The 11,903-nt window shown below is 40.9% G+C and overlaps 1 non-coding gene across 1 annotated transcript; it reads left to right on the top strand.

Moving 5' to 3' along the window:
* Positions 1-445: 445 nt before the first annotated feature.
* On the top strand, positions 446-570 carry LOC147825709 (U6atac minor spliceosomal RNA). Its single transcript, XR_015440610.1, has one exon. It is a non-coding gene; the product is annotated as a U6atac minor spliceosomal RNA (small nuclear RNA).
* Positions 571-11,903: the final 11,333 nt, after the last annotated feature.

Raw genomic sequence — 11,903 nt, 5'->3', positions numbered from 1 at the left:
TATGACTCAAAATGTCTGGATATGTGTGATTTGCCAAATGCTTGGCAAAAACCAGCCATTGCCTCCATTGTCTAGCCCCTTCCCTGCTTGTATCCCCTCTCACAAGCCCCCTTTTACACATAACGCACTGTTACCCAAAGGCTCCTGTTACTGGACCCTGCTAATGTTTACCCTCCTTTTCACCTTTACAATTGTAAATATAAATCAATTTGTTGTCACTGGTGAGTCTTCTGGGAAATTCTCTGCCTCAGTGTAGGACATTAAAAGATGTGTGTGAGAAGTTCCCAAACCAAACCACACATTTGTCCTGTGTCCACTTTAGCCATAGTGCTGCAGTACTGATTTCATAGTAGGTAAGAACAGGGATGATTTCTTCACTCTGATCCCTATTGTATAGTAGATAAGAATCTACCCTATACATAAGTAGCATTAAATTCCCACTACAGTGTTGTATGAAAGGAGAGAAGGTTAGCACTCCCCTTGACAAGGATGGAAGAGGCCCTTGGGCCTGACAACATGCATACGGTTAAGGTAATGCCACCTATTTCATGGCATCTAACCAATTTTTATAACAAGTGCTGGCAGGGTTGTGGGGAGAAAGGAACGCTTCTTCATTGTTGGTGGGAGTGCAAACTGGTGCAACCACTGTGGAAATCAATATGGAGGTACCTCGAACAACTCTGCTGGGTATCTTCCCAAAAGAATTAAAAGAATCATACCACAGTGATGTATGCTCACCCATGTTTATAGTGGCACAGTTTATAATAGCTTAAACTTGGAAACAGCCCAAATGACATCAACTGGAGACTGGATAAAGAAGATGTGGTTTTTCTATAACATGGAATACTACTCAGCCATAAAGAATGAGAAATTAGAGACATTAATAGCTAAATGGATGCATATTGAGGCCATACTCTTAAGTGAAATAAATAAGACACACATGTAAATACCGAATAGTTTCTCTGGTGTGAGAAACTGAGTATAAATAAGGATTAAAATGATTAAAATGAATAATTGATAATTTGAAATAGGAAGAAAGAATCCAAAGGAGTAGGGGAAGTGGAAGGGAAAGGGGAAAGGAAAGAAGGGAAAAGAAAAACTATGAGAAAAGGAAAATAAATGGAAACAAAGCCTTTGTAAATAGGGAAGGGAGGAGGGGGTGAAGAGAGGGCAGGGGAATGGGGAAAAAATAAGAACCAAGATACATCATGTAAAGGTACAACCAAGATGAATGTAACTCTACTGTATACCTAAAATGTACCAATAAACTTAATGAAAAAAAAATCTCACTATAGCCTTTGCCCTCCGTGCACCACAGTAACATATATGCAAACCAATGCATATGCTTTTGCTCTTGACTAACAGAATCTTCAGGAAGAAAAAATAAAGATAAGAACATCCTATGAGTCTTGTAACAAGAAGTGTTTTGGTAGTTGAACTTGAGAAAAGGTGCACGTTACAAGTGGAACTCCATTTGCAACTCACTGCAGGAAGCTGTGTGAGAAAATAGTCTGGAAAGAGGCAATCAATAATTTGTATAGCAGACACAGTGTGCTGTTAAATGGTCCAGGCTTCAAATGGCCTTGAAGAGGAGGGGAGGAGGAGCAACAACTAGCCAGAAGTAACAGGTAGAAGCAACTCATCTACAAGAGAAAAGGGTCTAAAGGTTTTTACAAAACACTTGCTGCCTGGCTGACCTCTCATAGAGACAAATGCCTGGGCATCTCTCATTTATAACAACTTTGGCCTGCTTCCACCAAGTACTTTGAGTATAGCCCATCTCAGGGTTGCAAAGGATTCAGGGTGGTGGATATCTGGATGTCAAGCATGAGCCAAGATAAGGATAGAGGATCTGATGAAAGTGTTCTGTGCCACCAGTGAGGACCCTGGACCCTCAGTGGGCAAAACTGATGGATTAGCATTTGTCTTAGAAGGATGTTCACAGTCACATGGCTCAATGGGAGGCTGAGAAAGCTGGTACTTAGTTGATTCTTGTCAAACAACAGATATCTAGGGTAGTGTCATAGCTGAGACTATGGATTCTGAAGCCAGACTACTTGAGTCTCCAGACTTGCCAAGTTCTAGCTATGTGGCCTTGGTCAATTAACCTAATTTGTCTAAGTTTCTAAGTTCTTATAAGTAAAACAGAGATGATAATAGTTCTTACCCGACAGGATTAAACTAAGTAGTTCCTTAGTGCTTGTATAGGTAACACAATGTAAACTCCATTAGAAGATTTGCTGCCATCAACCAAGCAGAGCACTGGTTCATGACCTCATGATGGTGCTGCCAGCATGGGCAGGGATCCTTCTTGGAGCTTGTTCACAGGGTCACATTGTTGGAGATACCAGAACCATCTTTGTGGATGTCATCTGAAATTGGAGGCCCACCATGTGTAGAATCAGAGGCAACCAGGTATGTGTTCTGGGAGGCACTGGTGTGTTTTCAGAGAGTTCATGGCAATCTGGGCCTTTGTACACACTGCTGAGTAGGAAATCTGTTTTCCTCTCCTGCTTGGGTTGTGTTGGTCTGTTTTCCACTATGCATTGGCAGCCATAGGAAGGATCCTGTTTAGTGTGGTCACCTTTAGGGTGCTCTGCCTGCCGCTGGTTTTTCATCCCTAGGGTGTCTGTGTTTACACATATTCTGCAGAGCTGAAATTCACCCTGCAGGCCATGTGTGTTTAAAATATTTCAAGTCAACACAGATTTTGGCATGGTTGCAGGTCAGGCCAGGATGAGTTTTATTGAACTTGTCTGGATATTTGGGAGAGGGACAGTGAGTTGTCATCTTTTTGTTTTGCTTTTTGACCCCTATAAGGCTAATCCATGTTCTTTTCTAAACAATATACAGAACTCGCATCTCATCCTCCTTGGCACATTAAAGCCTTTTTGGAGAGATGTCAGAACCTTGGTATCTTAGTCATTTTCCTCACCAGTAAAACTTAAAGGAGGAGAAGTTTATTTTGGCTCACATTTTCAGTCCATAGTCAGCTCCAAGGCAGGAAGTGCATGGCAGAAAGTCTGGCAGAAGAAAACATCTCCTGTCACAGTGGCTAGGAAGCAGAGAGAGAAAGGAGGACCCAGGAGAGGAGGGAGATACACCTTTCCAGGCAGCACTCCCAGTGACCACCTCTTGGGCCCAGGCCTCATCTCCAAAGCACACTCAGCTGCTAAGCTCACCACAGATGAATCCACAGATGAGTACAGTTCACCCATGATCCAATCACCTCCCCATATCCCCACCTCTTATTGCATAATACTTTAGAGGACATTCTCAATCTAAACCACAACACCTGGCTAGGAAACTGAACTTAGTAGAGGTACAGATACCTTCTCATGAATCAGGACTTCTCCGTATAAAATCTCCTGCTCATTCAGGCTGTGAAGTTTGAGAGGCAGGAGCTATTTTGTACATTGTAGGATATTTAGCAACATCCATGACCCTGACCTAGTAGACACCAGAAGCATCCTCCAAGTTGTGATCACCAAGTAATCATGCACTTTTGCTGTCTGGAGGTTGAGGCCAGATATCCTCCCAGTGTTTGCTGAGACTTTCTTAGATATCGGAAGTTACCAGTGAGGGAGGAACTGGAAGCAAATGGAGAAATGTCAGTCATGGTGTCCCATCTTAGGGGTCAGGGGCCTCAGAGCTCCTCTTGACACTCTCCCATCTCTGCAATTTCTCTGATCCCTAGACCTGTGCCAGTTAAGGGCTCAATAGGGCATGAAAGTCCCTGAATCAAAGCTAGAGTTTGAGAGATTCCAATCCTCCCAAGAGTTCCAGGTCATTTTCAAAGGCCCAGCTGATCCTGACCTTCCATTCTTTATGAACATCTTCTGTATCCAACCTTCTGCCCCTTGGAACCCCAACTCCAGCAGCAGATGTGGGAATAAGAACTCTATTTGAATGGACTGTACAGCCCCATGGCTATATGGAGACAAATGCCTTCTTTGTAAATCACTGATTATATGTAGTACAATATCAGATTTGGACAGCTGTGGATTGGATGTAGTTTGCTCCTGCCAGAACTCATACTAGAATTTGGTTGCTGATGTAGCAGAGTTGGGAGGTAGGGTCACTGAGAGGGAATAATGTGATTCTGGAGAGGATGGGTTCATTCTTGTAGGAATGGATGAGTTCTTGAGAGAGCAGATTGTTAAAAAACAGGACAGTTGATTCTTTGTGCTAGTTCGTGTGCTACTGAGGTTTTGTTCCTAAAGTCTTTTCCTATGCCAATGTCTTCAAGAGTTCTACCTAACTTATCTTCCAGCAAGTTTAGTGTTTCTGTTTTAATATTTAGATCTATAATCCACTTCAATCTTAGTTTAGTGCATGGTGATAGATATGGGTCTAGTTTTAATCTTTGGCGGGTTGAAATCTAGTTTTTCCAACATCATTTATTAAATAGGCTATCTTTCCTCCAAAGAGGGTGGTTGGCTCCTTTGTCAAAGATGAGGTGGTTGAGTATGTCTGGAGTTGTTTCTGCATCTTCTAATCTACTCCACTGATCCTGTTTCTTTGCCAATACCATGCTGTTTTTATCACAGTGCCTTTGTAATATAGTTTCAAGTCGGGGATTGTGATACCCCCTGCCATGTCTCTGTTGCCTAGAATTGCTTTTGCTAGTCTAGGTCTCGTCTGGTTCCAAATGAATTTTTGGATTGTTTTCTCTAGTTCTGTGAAATATATTGTTGGAATTTCAATCAGCTTTGCATTAAATCTATATAGCAGTTTTGGAAGTATGGTCATTTTCACTATATTGGTTCTTCCTACCCAGGAGCAAGGGATGTCTTTCCATTTTCTTCTATCCTCTCTGATCTCTTTTTTCAGAGTGCTATAGTTTTCTGTGTAGAAGTCTTTTGCTTCCTTTGTTAGATTGATTCCTAGATATTTCATTTTTTTGATGCTATTGTGAAAGGAATTGGTTCCCTAATTTCTCTCTCAGTGAGTCTGCCATTTGTGTATAAGAAGGCTATTGTTTTTTGAGTGTTGACCTTATATCCAGCTACTCTAGTGAATCTGTCATTTAAGTCTAGAAGTCTTTTGGCAGAGTTTTTTGGGTCTTCTATGTAAAGTATCATATCTTCAGCAAATAATGACAGTTTAACTTCTACCTTTCCTGTCTTTATTCCTTTTATTTCTTTCTCTTGTCTAATTGCTGTGGCTAATGTTTCCAGAACTATATTGAACAGGAGTGGTGATAGTGGGCATCCTTGTCTTGTTCCCGATTTTAGCATGAAAGTTTTCAGTTTTTGACCATTTAGTAGGATGTTGGTTTTTCATAGATAGCCTTAATCAACAACTGAGATCTCATCTTAATTTTTTTATTCTGACTTTATTTCCATTTTTTCCATTTCTCATCATTTTTTCCTTTCCCTTCTTTCCTTTCCCCTGCCTCTCCCACTACTCCTACCCCTTTGGACCTTTTCTTCCTATTTTACATTATCAATTATTCATTCTAATCATTGGTACATTTTAGGTATACAATATAATGACATTCATCATTGGAAATTTGCACCTTTACATAGTCTCTCTTGGTTCTTATTTTTCCCCCTTGCCCAGCCCTCCCTTCAACCCCTCCAGTCCTCCCTATTTACAAAGATTTTGTTCCTAGTTTTCCATTTTCTCATATTAATCCCATTCCCTTCTATCCATTCCCCTAGCCCTCCCACTTTCTTCCCCTTTGCTCCTTTTCTTCCTATTTCACATTACCTATTATATATTTAGTCCTTATTTACACTTTCAGTTTCTCACACCAGAGAAACTATTCAGTATTTACACATGTGTGTCCTGTTGATTTTACTTAAGAGTATTGCCTCAATGTGCATCCATTTAGATATAAATGTCTCTAATTTCTCATTCTTTATGGCTGAGTAGTACTCCATTTTATAAAAAAACCCCACATTTTCTTTATCCAGTCTCCAGTTGATGGGCATTTGGGCTGTTTCCAAGCTTTAGCTATTACAAACTGTGCTGCTATGAACATGGGTGCACATATATCACTGTGGTGTGATTCTTTTAATTCTTTGGGGAAGATCCCCAGCAGTGGAATAGCAGGGTCAAATGGGACTTCCAGTCCTAGTTCTTTGAGGTATCTCCATACTGATTTCCACAGTGCTTGCACCAGTCTACATTCCTACCAGCAGTGGAGCAGGGTTCCTCTTTCCCCACAGCCCCGCCAGCATTTGTTATTAGTTGATTTCATGATAGCAGCCATTCTTTCTGGAGTGAAGTGGAATCTCAGCATTGTTTTCATTTGCATCTCTCGAATGACCAGTGCTGTTGAACATTTTTTCATGTATTTATTTGCTATTTCTACTTCTTTGTGTGAGAAATGTCTGTTCATTTCAGATGCCCATTTTTGGATTGGGTCTTTAAATTTGGGAGGTCTGATCTTTTTAAGTTCTTTATAGATTCAAGATAGTAGACCTTTGTCTGAGAAAGAGTAGGTGAAGATTTTTTCCCACATTGTGGGTTATCTTTTCACACTGTTGGTGGTTTCTCTTGCTGTGCAGAAGCCTTTTAATAAGAAGAGATCTCATTTGTTGATTGTTTGTGCTAGTTCATGGGCAACTGAGGTTTTGTTCCTAAAATCTTTTCCTACACTGATGTCTTCAAGGGTTCTACCTAACCTCTGTTCCAACTGGTTCAGAGTTTCTACTTTAATATTTAGGAGATCTCATCTTATTAAAAAGCTTCTGCACTGCAAGAGAAACTACAGAGCTAAGAGACAACCTACAAGTTGGAAAAAAATTTTAGTGACTGTACCTCAGACAAAGGACTACTATCTAGAATATATAAAGAGGTGAAAAACATCAGACTCCCCCAAAATTTAAAGACCCAGTTCAAAAATGGGCATCTGAAATGAACAGACACTTCTCAGACAAAGAAGTAAAAGTAGCAAATAAACATATGAAAAAAATGCTCAACATCACTGGTCATTTGACAGATGCAGATGAAAACAACACTGAGATTCCACCTCACCCCACAAAGAATGGTTGCTATCAAGAAATCAACCAATAACAAATGCTGGTGGGGGTGTGGGGAGAAAGGAAGCCTTCTCCATTGTTGGTGGGAGTGAAGACTGGTGCAACCACTGTGGAAATCAGTATGGAGATACCTCAAAGAACTATGACTAGAGGTCCCATTTGACCCAGCTATTCCCCTACTGGGCATCTTTCCCAAAGAATTAAAAGAATCATACCAGAGCGATATATGTGCACCTATGTTTATAGCAGCACAGTTTGTAATAGCTAAAGCTTGGAAACAGCCCAAGTGCCCATCGACTGGAAACTGGATAAAGAAGATGTGGGTTTTTTTTATAAAACGGAGTACTACTCAGCCATAAAGAATGAGCAACTAGAGACATTTATAGCTAAATGGATGCATATTGAGGCCATGCTCTTAAGTGAAATAAATAGGACACACGTATAAATACTGAATAGTTTCTCTGGTGTGAGAAACTGAAAGTGTAAATAAGGATTAAAATGATTAAAATGAATAATTGATAATTTGAAATAGGAAGAAAAGGTCCAAAGGGGTAGAGGAAGTGGGAGGGGAAGGGGAAAGAGAAGGAAAGGAAAAATTATGAGAAAATGAAAAAATGGAAACCAAATCTTTGTAAATAGGGAAGGGTGGAGGGGGTAAAGGAAGGACAGGGAATGGGGAAAAAATAAGAACCAAGATACATCATGTACAGGTGCAAGCACCCAATGATAAATGTAAATGTATTGTATACCTAAAATGTACCAATAAAGGAATTTAAGCAAAAAAAAGGGGGATCATTTTTAAAGCAACACGTTTATTTCTCTCATTGGAATGTGCCCTTTTGCCCTTCTAGTTTTCTACCATGCATAGAGCAGCACAAGACTCTCTCATCAGAAGCTAATCAGGAAACCTGTCCAATCTTGGACTTTATGTCTCCAGAACCATGAGCTAAACATCTTCTTTTCTTATAAATGACTTAGCCTCGGGTGTTCTGGTATAGCAACAAACACTTCAAAGCCCCCAACAAATACAGGTAAGAATATACATACCAGAAATCCTCTTTAAACCAGAAAGGTCACTAATCTGGCTTTTGAGTGGGGGCTTCTATTCTAAGCTGGTCAGCCCCCGTCAGGATGGGGCACACTCTGCTATTTCTGTTGCAGCTACAGCCCTTAAATTAGACATAGAAGAGTCATGATTTGTGGTGCTGCTTAAACAATAGCAACATAAATTCCTGGGGCTATCTATCTGTATAGTCCCACTCTTTGCTGAGTTCTTAGCATCATAAAGTACCATTGGATTGGGCTTTATGAAACTAGTGAAGTAGGAATGTTGTCTCCTGCTTAGCAATGGATAGGTGAAAGCAGAAGGAAGAAGACTCTGCTCTGCTGTCCAACAGCATCTGGCTGGGGATGAAAAGAGCTGGACTTAGTGTCTCCTTTATATATAAGCCTGACTAACTTTATACCCTTTTATTTTATTTTTTATTCATTTGGTCCTTATAGATTTTTTAAATTTAGATACCAATGATCTAAATGGGACTATAGAAAGAAAATGAAAATAAGGGTATGCATTTTATTTAAAAATATCAGAGAAAGGGATTTTTGGTATTCAAAAAATTTGAGTGTCAAGACATAGTTAAGAGTCTTGATGGCTTAGTATCTCATAGTTTGCATTTTTCCAGGCAATGGAAAGTGCAATTATTTGCAAATATTAGGCGAGTAGCAGATTGTCATGTTTTGCGAGTCACTGTCCCAGTTAATTGAGACATCTAAAGACCACATAGGGAGAATTGGAAGGTGTCACCCAAGAAATCTGACTCCCTAGGCTGGCATATCATGAGCAGCCTGGGCTGGAATTGGAAGGGAGAAGCCAAATGTGTCCCATGTTTCCAGTGCTAGTTGATTAACAGAGCAGCATCAATGTGGTTCTCAAAGGACAGGCCTGTGGGGCTCACCCTCCTGGTTAGAAGGAAATGTGCTTGCCCTTACTGGTGGCAGAGGTGGAAGTGGAGAAATGGCAGATGACCTGTGGTCATTCAAACATGAGAAGGTGCAGCATTGCCCGTACTGGGAAAAGAACTACAGAGCTCTGCAGAAAACCCTAATACATTTTAAAGGAAATGTTTTCAAACTGCAACATTAATTCATCTAAATTAAATGTTTGCTTTTTTGGATTAGAAACTTGATGGACATGCTTCCAGAGTTATATTGTTGCTGCTGCTTCTAAACTATTATTAATGGCTCCAAAGCATCCATGCTTGGAGGACTTACCTAGAACCTTAATGTAAAGACAAATTTATTTTTTCTTCTCAAAACCAAACACTGAGAACCTTAAGTAACTCATGTGTTTGTCACCCAGCTGCTTGGACTCCTTGTGCTCTGAGACCTAAATTATTCATAAGAAAATCAGTTATTGGAGAAAGTGTCAATTGTCTCCAAAGTGGTTTTTTAAAATCTAACATCAAAGTCATGGGAATAAAGGGTATGTTTTAAATGGAGCTATGGATTTGTTCTCAGAGACCAGATTGTGAAGAACTGAAAAACATGAACCAGGCTAATTCTCTTTGGGAAGAGGAGGGGGTCCTTCAAGGATGGATGGAGATGGCCAGGCTCACTCTGCCTGGCTTTATTAACTCATCCGTAATTAGCCCATAGCTTCAATACAATTTAGCTCGTGCCATATGGGCTAATATCGTGCAGAACGGTACCCCCCGTGCAGGTGACAGTCTGTCACACTGAAGGCAGATTAGCATAAAACAAACAACAACACACCCTTAACGACAGTGGTGCCATTTGCAACACCAGAGTTATGGTTGTGTAAGCACTTCCATTAGAAACTCTTATTTTCAAAGATTTTATAAATTAGTCATTTAAAAAATCACTGTGGGCTGAACTAAAACCCAACCAATCAGCTCTTAGCCACCAAGGTTTATGTTCAATGACACTCGAAAAAAACATGAGGCAGTTCCCCAAGTTTTGGCTGCACACTCTTGTGCTTCAGAGTCACTGAATCAAACACTAAGTGCAATTGTATGTTGAATGACAGAGACAAATATCAGCACTGAAAGAGGAAAAGATGTTTTCTTTCTGGGGTGAAACTCCTCTAGACTTGCAGGTTTTATTACCATTGTTTGGACTCTGAGTTTGCATTAAAGGTGCTGAGAGTTGGATGTGGTTTGCCCCCCTTAGGTTCATTGTTAGAGCCTTGTTCCTCAGTTTGGTGTTGAAGAGGTGGTGTGGAACCTTTAAGAGGAAAGGCCTAGTGAGAGGTTTCTAGATCAATTGAGGGTGTACCCGTGGAAGGGATTGTGCAGCCCCAACACATTGGGCTTCTTGTCTGGCAAGGTGCTCTTGCTGTTGTCATGCCATCTACCATGAGGCTGAACTAGAGCCAAACTGATGCTGGCACCATGACTTTGACCTTCGAGAACTGTAAGATAAATAAAACTCTTTTCCTTGCAAACCTATCCAGCTTCTGGTATTTTGTTATAGTAATGACAAATTGACTAATATGGTATGTTAATATTATTTGGAGGAAGTAGTGCTCTACCACTACTGAGGATGGGCACTGTTTCCACTGATGGGGCTCCCCTGAGGGAAGTGGACTCTGGAATCTGCTTTAGGAAGGTGGTCACAGAGTGGGAGAAGACTCCTACTCAAATGTCTCTGATTTTTTTGGCTGCTATGTCTCTCTGAATAAAACTGCAATGAGGGGCCTGGCAATATTTGTAGTTTTCAATCATTCAGAGGCCAAAATTGTGGAAGGGTTGAGACTCTCACTCATGTATTTAAAGAATATTATACCTGTGGATTGGGCCTTGCTGGGCCTGCTTGTACATTGGTTCTGATGGCCTTAGTACCTCTAATTCTCATTGTGGTCATGACTGCCACTCACTCCACTGCCATGACCATGTTGGGCCAAGGTCAAGCCATAGCCACTCTATTCTGTGTAGCTTCTGTTGTAACTCTTACATGAATCCTTACCTTCCTATTTCCAGTGCTGAAATACTTCCCTTTTGGATTTTGGTTCTTCTCAAAGCGTACTGGTGCCCATGAAAACACTTGCCACCCAGAACCTTAGAGCTGTGTTTGTAGTTGGTTCTGGCTGGTCCTTAGAGATGCAAGAAAGGCAAGCAGAAATGTCCTGGGTGACCTGAAGGGCACAGGAACAGATCCAAGGGCCTGGGGGGTCTTGCTCTAATGTGTTTCCATCCATGTATAAGCAGCTGGAGCTCTCATAGTTTTGAGCTTGGATAACTTAAATAATTGCACCCCCCCTTTTTTTTCCAAAATGGACAGAATGTCTTAACTTGGTAACTACTTCTGCACCATGCAGATGACAAGAGGAACTCAGCTGGTTAAGAACCCTTGCCAAGAGGCTAGGGCTATCACCTACAGAGGGAAAAATGGAATTTAAGGGATTTGGACTTTCCACTGGGCTCATGTATAATATGTTCCATGGGTAGGGTAAGAGAGGGCATCTGAGGGATGTTCTGACATCTCTGTTCTAGAGATCAGCTTTAGAGATGGAGCCCAAATCTTGAAGAAGGAAATCAACACAAAGAATCACCCATTAGGCTAAGTTTGGGTCACTTTCTAAAGGTTTGGGTGAAAAATTAGTAACTCCTTGGGCAGTAGGAATGTCAATCATCCAGAGGCTTTTAGTGCAAACACAGTGGTCCTTGTGTTGCCTCTGACCATGTGTCTTGATGCCCATGTGCCCAGCTTCCCCAGAGAAGCTCTTTCCCTGTGTTGTGCTGGGGGAAGTCTCTCTTCAAGGGCAGTTCCCTCCTTGCTCTGCTTTGGGATGTATATCTACTTATGTTTAATAATGTTCAAGTAAAGCACAGTGCTATATGAGAAAAACTGCTCATATAGTTATATTAAAACTGCTTTATTAAGTTTGTTTTT

Source organism: Heterocephalus glaber, unplaced genomic scaffold, assembly GCF_053883595.1.
Source record: "Heterocephalus glaber isolate CG9 unplaced genomic scaffold, H.glaber_assembly_v1.0 deba00001497, whole genome shotgun sequence".
NCBI lineage: Eukaryota > Metazoa > Chordata > Mammalia > Rodentia > Bathyergidae > Heterocephalus > Heterocephalus glaber.
Note: the sequence above shows the minus strand (reverse complement) of the source record. Positions and strands in the feature narration are given on the sequence as shown.